The sequence below is a fragment of the Acyrthosiphon pisum genome, chromosome X (assembly GCF_005508785.2).
Source record: "Acyrthosiphon pisum isolate AL4f chromosome X, pea_aphid_22Mar2018_4r6ur, whole genome shotgun sequence".
NCBI lineage: Eukaryota > Metazoa > Arthropoda > Insecta > Hemiptera > Aphididae > Acyrthosiphon > Acyrthosiphon pisum.
The window spans coordinates 118,821,130-118,830,822 of NC_042493.1; the positions used below are offsets into that span (position 1 = coordinate 118,821,130).

A 9,693-nucleotide genomic window follows, 5' to 3' on the forward strand; every position below is an offset into this window, starting at 1 on the left:
CATCAAAAAAATCAACCGATTTATTAAAATTATAATTTTATAATTATAATTAAGGTTCAGATTTGAAGGCAAAAGCCTTTTTTTGATAATAATAATAAAGAAATAATTTTTATATAAAAATGCTTGTCTTTTAATATGTAAGATGATGAAAGTATTTTTTTTTTTTTGCCTTTATTTGATAAATGCCTTTATTGTGTTTAATTTTCAATTGATTTAATAGTTTAATACACGACATACGAAATATGGGCAAGTGGGTGTCGCTCTGGTGTACAATATGTTACAATTAGGTTACTGTTATGGATGATGTTAAATTTGAATTCTATGATATAATAGAATTGTATAAGAAAAACAATTCTGAGCGAAGACGGTCAGTCAGCCTATGATATTACTAAGTACCTGTGTTAATTGATTATATATTTTGAATAAAGTAATTTATATAAAATTAAATATTTACGTGGAATCATGTTTTAAATTTTCAATCGTTAGCTATAAAAGTTAATCATTTAATACATTTTTAAATAAAAAATAATTATTATTTTTTATGTTTGATAATTATTGTCAAAATTCATACTTTAAATGCTTATAAAAAAATTATTTTAATATATTTTTCAACTGCTATGTAACAATATACCAGGAGACTTTTCGTATTAGTATTGTTATATAACTATTCTCATACTTAAATATAAATAAAATTTTGTTATTCATGAAAACAATTGTGCTGGTTTTAGGTATTCTTATTAACACATCATATTATATAATATATTATACGAATTCATTATTATTAACAAAGTTATTCATTTTCATTTTTTAGTACCCATAATATGGTATAAAGTCATAATAATTACAAAGTTGTTCATTTTTAGTCTTAAAAATAGCTTTTCTAGATTTTTCATTTGCAAAAGTATCGATAATACTACTATATTAATATACAGTGGCAAAACCAGGGGAATGGGGTTAAGACGACTATAGCCCATTAACTGTGTTGACTTTAGAATTTTATCAAGATTAATAAAAAAATTTTAATGTAAATAAAAGACATAGGTAGGTCCTACTGTACAAACCTACCGTATTTGTATTTTTTTCTCAGACTTAGCATCTCCCTCCCCACATACAAAATTCTTAGTTACGCTACTGATAATGTTGTCTAGAAAGAACAGTTTCGAACAATTTCGATAATTTTGACTGCTTATTTCGATAAATTTTAGTGCAACAAGTCCCGAACCTGCCTAATTTTTTTTTTAAAAATGCTAATTTTGACAACTTTTTTCTACTTTTTTAATTTAATAGAAATAATTAGAGCATTTCTAGTTCAATTGCGTACATCAGAGTGTTGACAAGACAATTAAATAGCTTTAAAATAAAAAAAAAATACTTCAAAATGTTGAAAACTTTTGAAGATAGATGCTTGATGGTTTTGATTAAAAAAGTTAATTGCCCATAACTTAAAAAATAAAAAAGTTAGACCCAATCTTGAAAAGGTATATCTTCATAATTTTTGGTATACATTCATATGACGTCGGCTGATCACTTCAACCCAGAACACATTATATACATTATTTTTTTTTTCGTACAGGGGCCTCATTTAAAACTTTGGCCACTAGGCTTCTAAATGTCTTAACCCGGGCTTGATTGTAACTGAATTATTATAAATTTTGATATTAAGTATATTGTACTCATGCACAATTTGAATCGCTGTATTTCTTTATAATGTTTGATGTCACAGGTTTTGTAACCAGTGTAGTGGATACGCCCCAGTAGCGTAATTTGGGAGTTGGATACCTGGGTAGGTGAGATACACCCTGTCTGGTAATAAAAACAGTCCGATGAGTCTCTTGTAGTAGATTTACTTTGGCTCTGTAGAAAATGTCTTAGTATTTGAGAATATACTCAATATAAATTATATATTGAAAATAAAGTAAAACCAGTTAATACATCGAATGATTGAATTTTAGTTAGGTACGTATTATTTCAGGGCTAAATAAAACATTTTCTATTTGCCTATTGAGGGCTCTTTTTCCAAATCACGGACTGGAACTTTTCGAGTCAGTCCGACACTGGGTACGTGCAAACGTCTTATGGTGGTCCATATTATTTACCACACTATTATAATTTATAGTGTCACTTAAGCGCTGTGAAAAACAAAAGAAAAATTAAGAAAAAACGGGAATTTTTACGTAAAACCTGTTTTCGAGAAAATTGATTTTGGTTTTTGGTGTAACTTTAAAACAAATGACAGATACGTGAAATTTTCCGTAGTTGTTTATATTTCACTTTTCTAAACATGATAATTTTTCAGAATATTTTGATTTGTTTTGAACTGTTTAGGAACGTTTTCAGTTTCCAATATTATTCGTTTTTTTTTCTATGAATGTCAATAAAACTTTATTTGTTGAGTAAAAATACTTGAAAATTTAATACAAGGCTCCTACTATATTGTTACAATGACATTTGAAAAATATTAAAAATCCTTAGTCACAGTTTTTTTTATTAGCATTTAAAAATAAATTGACAAAATATGGAAAAATCACGAAAATTAGCAAATTATGTTTAGTTAAGAATTCGTAAAAATTTTTCTTTTTAAATCTAAGATTTGAAAATGTAATATAAGATTCCTCATAATATCGTCTATCTTTATCAAAAAAATTAATGTCTACAAAAAAGTCAAATTAAATTTTTATGAGCGTTTGAAATTCAAATTTTTACAACATTGGATGTTCACTCGATTTCTAATGTAGCGTTTTCTTATTTTTTGTAATTAAAAAACAAATAACTGTAAATACATGAAAATTTCATTGAATGTTAATATTTTCATTTCTTATACATCATAAAATTTTGAAAATATTTTGATTTTTTTTGAGCTGTTTACGGACACTGTCAGTTTTCAATTTGTTTAGTTTTTTTTTCTATAAATATCAATAAAATTTTGTTTGTTGGGTAAAAAAGCGTGAAAATTTAATGCGAGGTTCCTGATATATTGTTACAATAGCAGTTGAAAAATATTAAAAATACATAGGCACAATTTTTTTTTATAAGCATTTAAAGATCGAATTTTGACAAAATTTATCAAATTTAAGATTCAATAATTATTTTGTAGTTAAAAATTTATAAAATGGTCAACTTTTATATCTAAGGGTTGAAAATTAAAAACAAGATTCCACGCAAGTAGTTTATTCTGTTACCAAAAAATCTAAAAACACATAAGCACAGTTTATTTTTATACTCATTTTAAGTTCAAATTTGGACGAAATTACGTATTAAAAACCTAGAATAACTATTTTAGTTATTTTGTTGTGATTATATAATATTATTCGTGGGTAAATGGAACTTATAAAGTATTCTATTATATATCTATGATAGTATCACGGTTTGTAGTAGATGTATAACGCGTTATATTAAATACCTAATGAATATTGTGATATGATTAATTTGGAATTTATTATAGGTACCTATTATAGGTCAATTTTTTTTCAATACCATATATAAGTATATAATATGTCTTATACCTATAGACCGACATACCGTCTCCGCTCAGAATCGTTTTTCTCATACAATGATATTATATCATTGAATTCAAATTTAATACCATCCATTATATAGTGACCCACTTGTAATCTACTGTACAGCAGAGCGACATCCACTTACCCTCCTTTTTGAACTTTAAATGCTAATAAAAAAAAAACTGTGACTATGGATTTTTAATATTTTTCAAATATCATTGTAACAATATAGTAGGAGCCATGTATTAAATTTTCAAGTATTTTTACTCGACAAATAAAGTTTTATTGACATTCATAGAAAAAAAACTAATAAAATTAGAAACTGAAAATGTCCCTAAACAGTTCAAAACAAATCAAAATATTTTGAAAATTTTATCATGTATAAAGAATGCTGATATAAACACTCAGTCAACATTTTATGTACCTACGGTAATTTGTTTTAGAGTTGTACCAATGTCCAATAACCAAAATCGATTTTCTGGAAAACAGCTTTTGCGTAAAAATTCCCGTTTTTCCTTAATTTTTCTTTTGTTTTTCAAGGCGCTTTTGAAAACTATTGGAAATTTCAAACTTTGACCTCCCGAATGCACCAACTAGATTCACTTTCCCATCAAACAAGATACTGTTGAAGAAAATCGAAGCATTTTTATTGCCCCAAATCGTGATGACAGACACAAAAATAAAAAAATAAATAAACACACATCATTGTAAAATCAATACATTCATCGTTCCACTCAGAATCTAAAAAAGGAAGCAGAAACGAAAAGAAAGAAGATGGTGGCAAACAAATGTTTTTAAAAGCCGTAGTATCTATAGTGGATCGAGTTTAATTAAAGACTTCAGGTCTCAAGAAATCAGCGGACAATTTAACAATTTTATTCGGATGTCATCAGACGCAACAATAAAACGTACCCGCACGCACACAATTGCGCACGTCGCTTACATGCGTATTCAGAATATTGTTCGGACAACGCTGCCGGTCGTCCAAACACTGCACTTACCCATATGCAATAATAATATGCTCCTGGTATCTGATAGAAACAAATTTAATGTTCGCACACGACAAATGTAATAGACAAAATATGTAGAGTAGGTAGTAACTAGTAGGTTATATTTTAAACTATTTTACTATATTTAAAAATGTGCAATATTTTTTAAAAATTTAAAATTTAAAACATTATACAATTAATTTTCTTTATTTAATTAATTTTAGTAGGGGTTGCGATCGTCCCGTCGTCCAAATCACGAGCACGAGCCGCCATTGAATTTTTAATCAATTTAAAACTTAGTTTAACGTTCAGATTGCAAAGCAGAATAATTATTGTTATATTGATGATAATGATTTCCACGATATCATTATTCATCGAACGATTTTAAACTTTGCATGGATAGGCCCAATTAAGAGGCGGCTGGACGGGCAAATTTTCTAAAATTCATACGAGACATTTATACATTTTTTGTGACATACACGCTATTTTGAGGGATTTCCCAGCATGGGTATTGGGCGTGGGTATAGTTTAATATTCATATATTATGTTATGGAAATCTCAGTTCCACCCCACAAGGTTTTGTTCCAAGTTGCGCCTATTTTTCTATCTTTATAGATTGCGTTCTACACCGGGACTAAAACCTTTTTAATTTGTATTGGCTAAGATTTGGGTTTCAGACGTTTCATTACTAATTTATTATATATTTATTTGGTGCATACATACGTAATAGATATATGATATCATAGTAAAAAGTTATTTTTTAAGCACGCTCACACCGTTATTTCGCGTTGAAATTGTGCTAAAAATATTTTTCGTTTAGACTTTGTGCGGGAATCATCGTCATACATTCGGACAAATTTAGGACCATTTACTTGATAACTGATGTCTAAAAACATATTTTTTTTTAACTGTAAAACGCAATTAGCAAAACCATACCTGCAATATCGATACAACTATATTGCCTTTCCTAAGTCTGAAAAATGTAAGGAAAATATTTATTTTTCTAAAACATTATTAGACGTGATTTACGTGTGAATATAAAATGTTTAGGCCACAATCTATATGAACAATTAAAAAACAGGACGCAAATACGCAATTTACAGTGGCCCTTATTTAATTACGACTACCTTAATTTGTTGTGACTTAAATAGTTTTATTCTATTAGATGGTTAAGGCCATGTGAATTATGAATAATTAAATTAATTAAAGTAATTGCTGTTCCCAGCACACAGAATACAGATTAATATTATTATAATTGATTTTTTTATTATCTTTGTTGATTATTCAGAATGACAAACATTTTATGCTTGCTGTTTAGAATTCAAATTATTACACAGCAACTCGTAATTTATTACCAAAACACTTTATTACCATTTTAATCGTACCTATAGTTTATGCGCACACGCAGACATTATTTTGCACAACGCGTCAACTCGCATTACGTAGTTCGACAGTATTTTCCCGGCAATTATTCCAGTGCTGTTCAAATTTGTACACTACACACCCAGATATTCCGCCATAGTTTTAAGTTTAAGGTGAAGAACTTGTAAACCGTTAACCCGGAAACTTGCATCCAATTTATATGTTGCGCAAATATACCCATGTTCTGTTTCCTACCTGCTGCTACAAATATTATAATAATATTATAGTCATAACTGAGTTGCGTCCTCAAAACGAGACGCAATAGTTACCGGTTAATTTACAATCACGAATCGACTTACGATTACCGATATAAATATCAAATACTTATACGACACTTAAGAACTGAAGATAATATTACTACGGTGTGGTGTTATATTGTGATAAAATTAAACGCACGCCGTGCACACACGAAATAATAACCGAGCCCTAACCAGCTAAATAATTTGTTGAAAAACCAATTGCTGATATCTGAGATATATTGTGGTGTGAGAATATAATATCTCATTCGATATAATATTATATAGGTAGTACATTAGACATTATACCACTATATTATGTTGGCCTCAAGGCCCGGATGCAATTACGAAATTTCGATACTCAGACTTACGGCCTTAATGAGGATTGAATTCAACTAAAATAAAGATAAGAGTCTAAATAGCAGTGGGCTATCTAGTATAATATTTATATATCTGTGGTTGAGATATAGTACGATACTTTCTCTACAATAAAATGTGGAATGTACACGTGAGTCAAGATCACTTAAATACTGCCAATAATAGAACAAAATATTTTTGTGGATAGGTACTGTGTTATGTAATAGTTATTTCAATAAGCTTGTAGGAATAAAATATATTCCATCATTTTGGTTCATTGTTGCCACGCATACGAACATGTTCGTATTTGTACAATATATTTTATTTATTTATTTATATCAAAATATATGTACACGAATCGGACTAATTACTAATAAATAACAATAGTCATTAGTCTTCCTATTTAATTTTATAATTTTCAATTTTCTAAGATTTTCCAACTTGTGCACACACTTCACGTGATAAAATATACAAATTATCTTTGATGATTTCACAACAAAAAACCGTAGCACGCTCTCGACATTTTTCCTCTACACGGAAAATCAATTAATCATAAATATGTTTTTGTTAATATAAGTAACCATGACAACAAAGCCGTCTATTTTGTAAAATTTGTTAAAAAAATAAAAGATCAGCTATAGGTACCAGCCAAAAACATATTTATGTTAATAAAACTACGATGTACATATTTTTCACATTATAGTTTTACTTAATAGTAAAGAACCTATTATTCATTAGACACAGTCATACAATAGCGTCGTGATATTATTAATATATCGATAATAATAATTTATTGGCCAACATATTTCAGATCCCAATGGGAAGATAAATGTTTAACAAAGCAAAATGTTAATTTAAATATAACGTAAAATTTTTTTAATGATTTTCGATATGCACCGATACCATAATTAATGTGTAGACGTTGGAGTACTTTTTCATTATATAAACATATTTAAAGTACCAGGCGATACAATTTTCAATAACACAAGTTAGATATGACGTACTTATATATAATTATAAATTTTAATACAGTAAAATAATAATATTATTTTCTAATTTTTAAATACATTTTTATTACTTTTGCAATTTGATTATGTCCATCATGTATTCATGTTATTTAAGTAAGTAATTAACAATTCTATATTCTATGGTCTTATGATTTTATTATGTAACTTTAATGCAGGACATAATATCTATTATAAACCAAACCTAACCTTTTTTTCTTCTTTATAGTATTTATTACTGGTGCAACTTAACACTCCCTATTGCAAAAGCTATACACATTGTTATTTGTTATAGACCGTAAAATGTACTTGATAAATTTAGTATACGAAAATTCTTAGTACAGTTAACTAACAAAACATTTCGTTAATACGATCGATGACGGTATGAAATATAGCACCATAATAAGGAAATGGTCAAGGTTTATATTGTTATACAATGGGATATGCCCACCACCCAGTGACGACATACATCTTAACTTTTTTTTTGTACATTCTATTGGATACAATATATTAGAGTACAACGCACTACTAACCCCCACCTTAATTCTTTTGCACTGACAACCCCCCGCTCATACGTCTGAAAGAATGTTATTATACAGGCATCGCAACGCTCGGAGTTTCGAGCAACAATCATTCCACATTTCCACGGCAAGCTGTGGTATAGACGAGTGTCCGTGCGGTAAATAATTATTGTTCTTTTACCTACGTCAAACGAACAAGGTAAGATAATATTATTATTATATAAAAGTCAACAATTTTTGAAAATTATATCGTGTTTAATAAATGGTAATATAAACAAGTAGTGAAATATTCAAGAATCTACGATAATTCGTTTTTGAAGTACCTACAACTAAATAAAAAAATCGCTACATGAGAAATAGAGGGAGAATATCCAATGTTGTAAAAATATGAACTTCAAACGCTCATAAAAATTTAATTTGACTTTCTTGTAGACATTTTTTTGCTTGATAAAGGTAGACCAAATTTTAAGGAATCTTGCGTTACATTTGCAAATCTTAGATTTAAAAAGAATAATTTTTATGAATTTCTAACTCAAAATAATTTGCAAAATGTCGTGATTTCTACGTATTTTGTCAAGATTTTAACATTAAATGCCTATAAAAAAATTATGACTGGATTTTTAATATTTTTCAAATGTCATTGTAACAATTTATCGGAACCTTGTATTTAATTGTTAAGCTTATTTATATAATAAATAAAATTGTATTGATATTTATAGAAATACAAAACAAAATATACTATACTAAATGAATATCAAAATTATTGAACTGTTTTAAGTGTATATGAATATCAATTAAAATAGATTTAATTATTATTATTATTAATTTATTCATTATAGTTTATATTTATAAATTTTAATAATTTTAAAAAGTTAAATTTACCTGGTTTATCAAATTAGTATCATTACAAGTCCCAGACGATTTCACATCGGTATTTTCATTCATTATTTTACTAATTACATTTTAAGCACACATTTCAACTAGAATATAAAAATAAAATATCACATAATAATATGCACACCTGTGTGTAGAATTTAATATGAAGACTGGGTAAATTTGAAGATGGTACAATAAGTTTTTAGTAAACTACCTATGTTTTAAGAAAATCTTAACTTCAAAAATTTTAATACTGACCAGTATTTAATAATAGATACTTACCAGCATTAGATATCCAAATTGTTTTTGCTATGCTCCAAAACCAACAGGTATATTAATTATTGTAAATTAATAATATTGCATATAGTTAAATGCCAATACTAAATAGGCACTTAAAAATAAAAAAATATGTAAAATCAAGGGTTGTTTTTTGATTTAGATTCAATAGATTTCTTCAATGTGGATAATGATAATGAATATGATCATGATAGTACACAAGAACCTGACAAATTAAACATCACTAATTTACACTCACGGAGTATGTTTTATTTTTATAAAATAATTTAATTTACATACCTATATATTATAGATTCTGAGTGGAACGATGAATGTATTGATTTTACAATGATGTGTGTTTTTTTTTTTATTTTATTTTATTTTTTTTTTTTTTTTTTATTTTTTAGTCTGTGTAAAACGATAAGTAGTTCCAAATAATGCTACGATTTTCAACTTTCAGTATCTTGTTTCGATCAGAAAGTGAATATCGTTGGTGCATTTGGGGAGGTCAAATT

The 9,693-nt window shown here is 27.5% G+C and overlaps 1 long non-coding RNA gene across 1 annotated transcript in view; it reads left to right on the plus strand.

Moving 5' to 3' along the window:
• The first annotated feature begins 8,150 nt into the window (after positions 1-8,150).
• Positions 8,151-9,693, plus strand: part of LOC107883428 — a 4,143-nt gene continuing 2,600 nt past the window's right edge. Inside the window, exon 1 of the long non-coding RNA XR_001679283.2 lies at positions 8,151-8,225. This is a non-coding gene — a long non-coding RNA (uncharacterized LOC107883428). The remainder of the gene's footprint in view (positions 8,226-9,693) is intronic.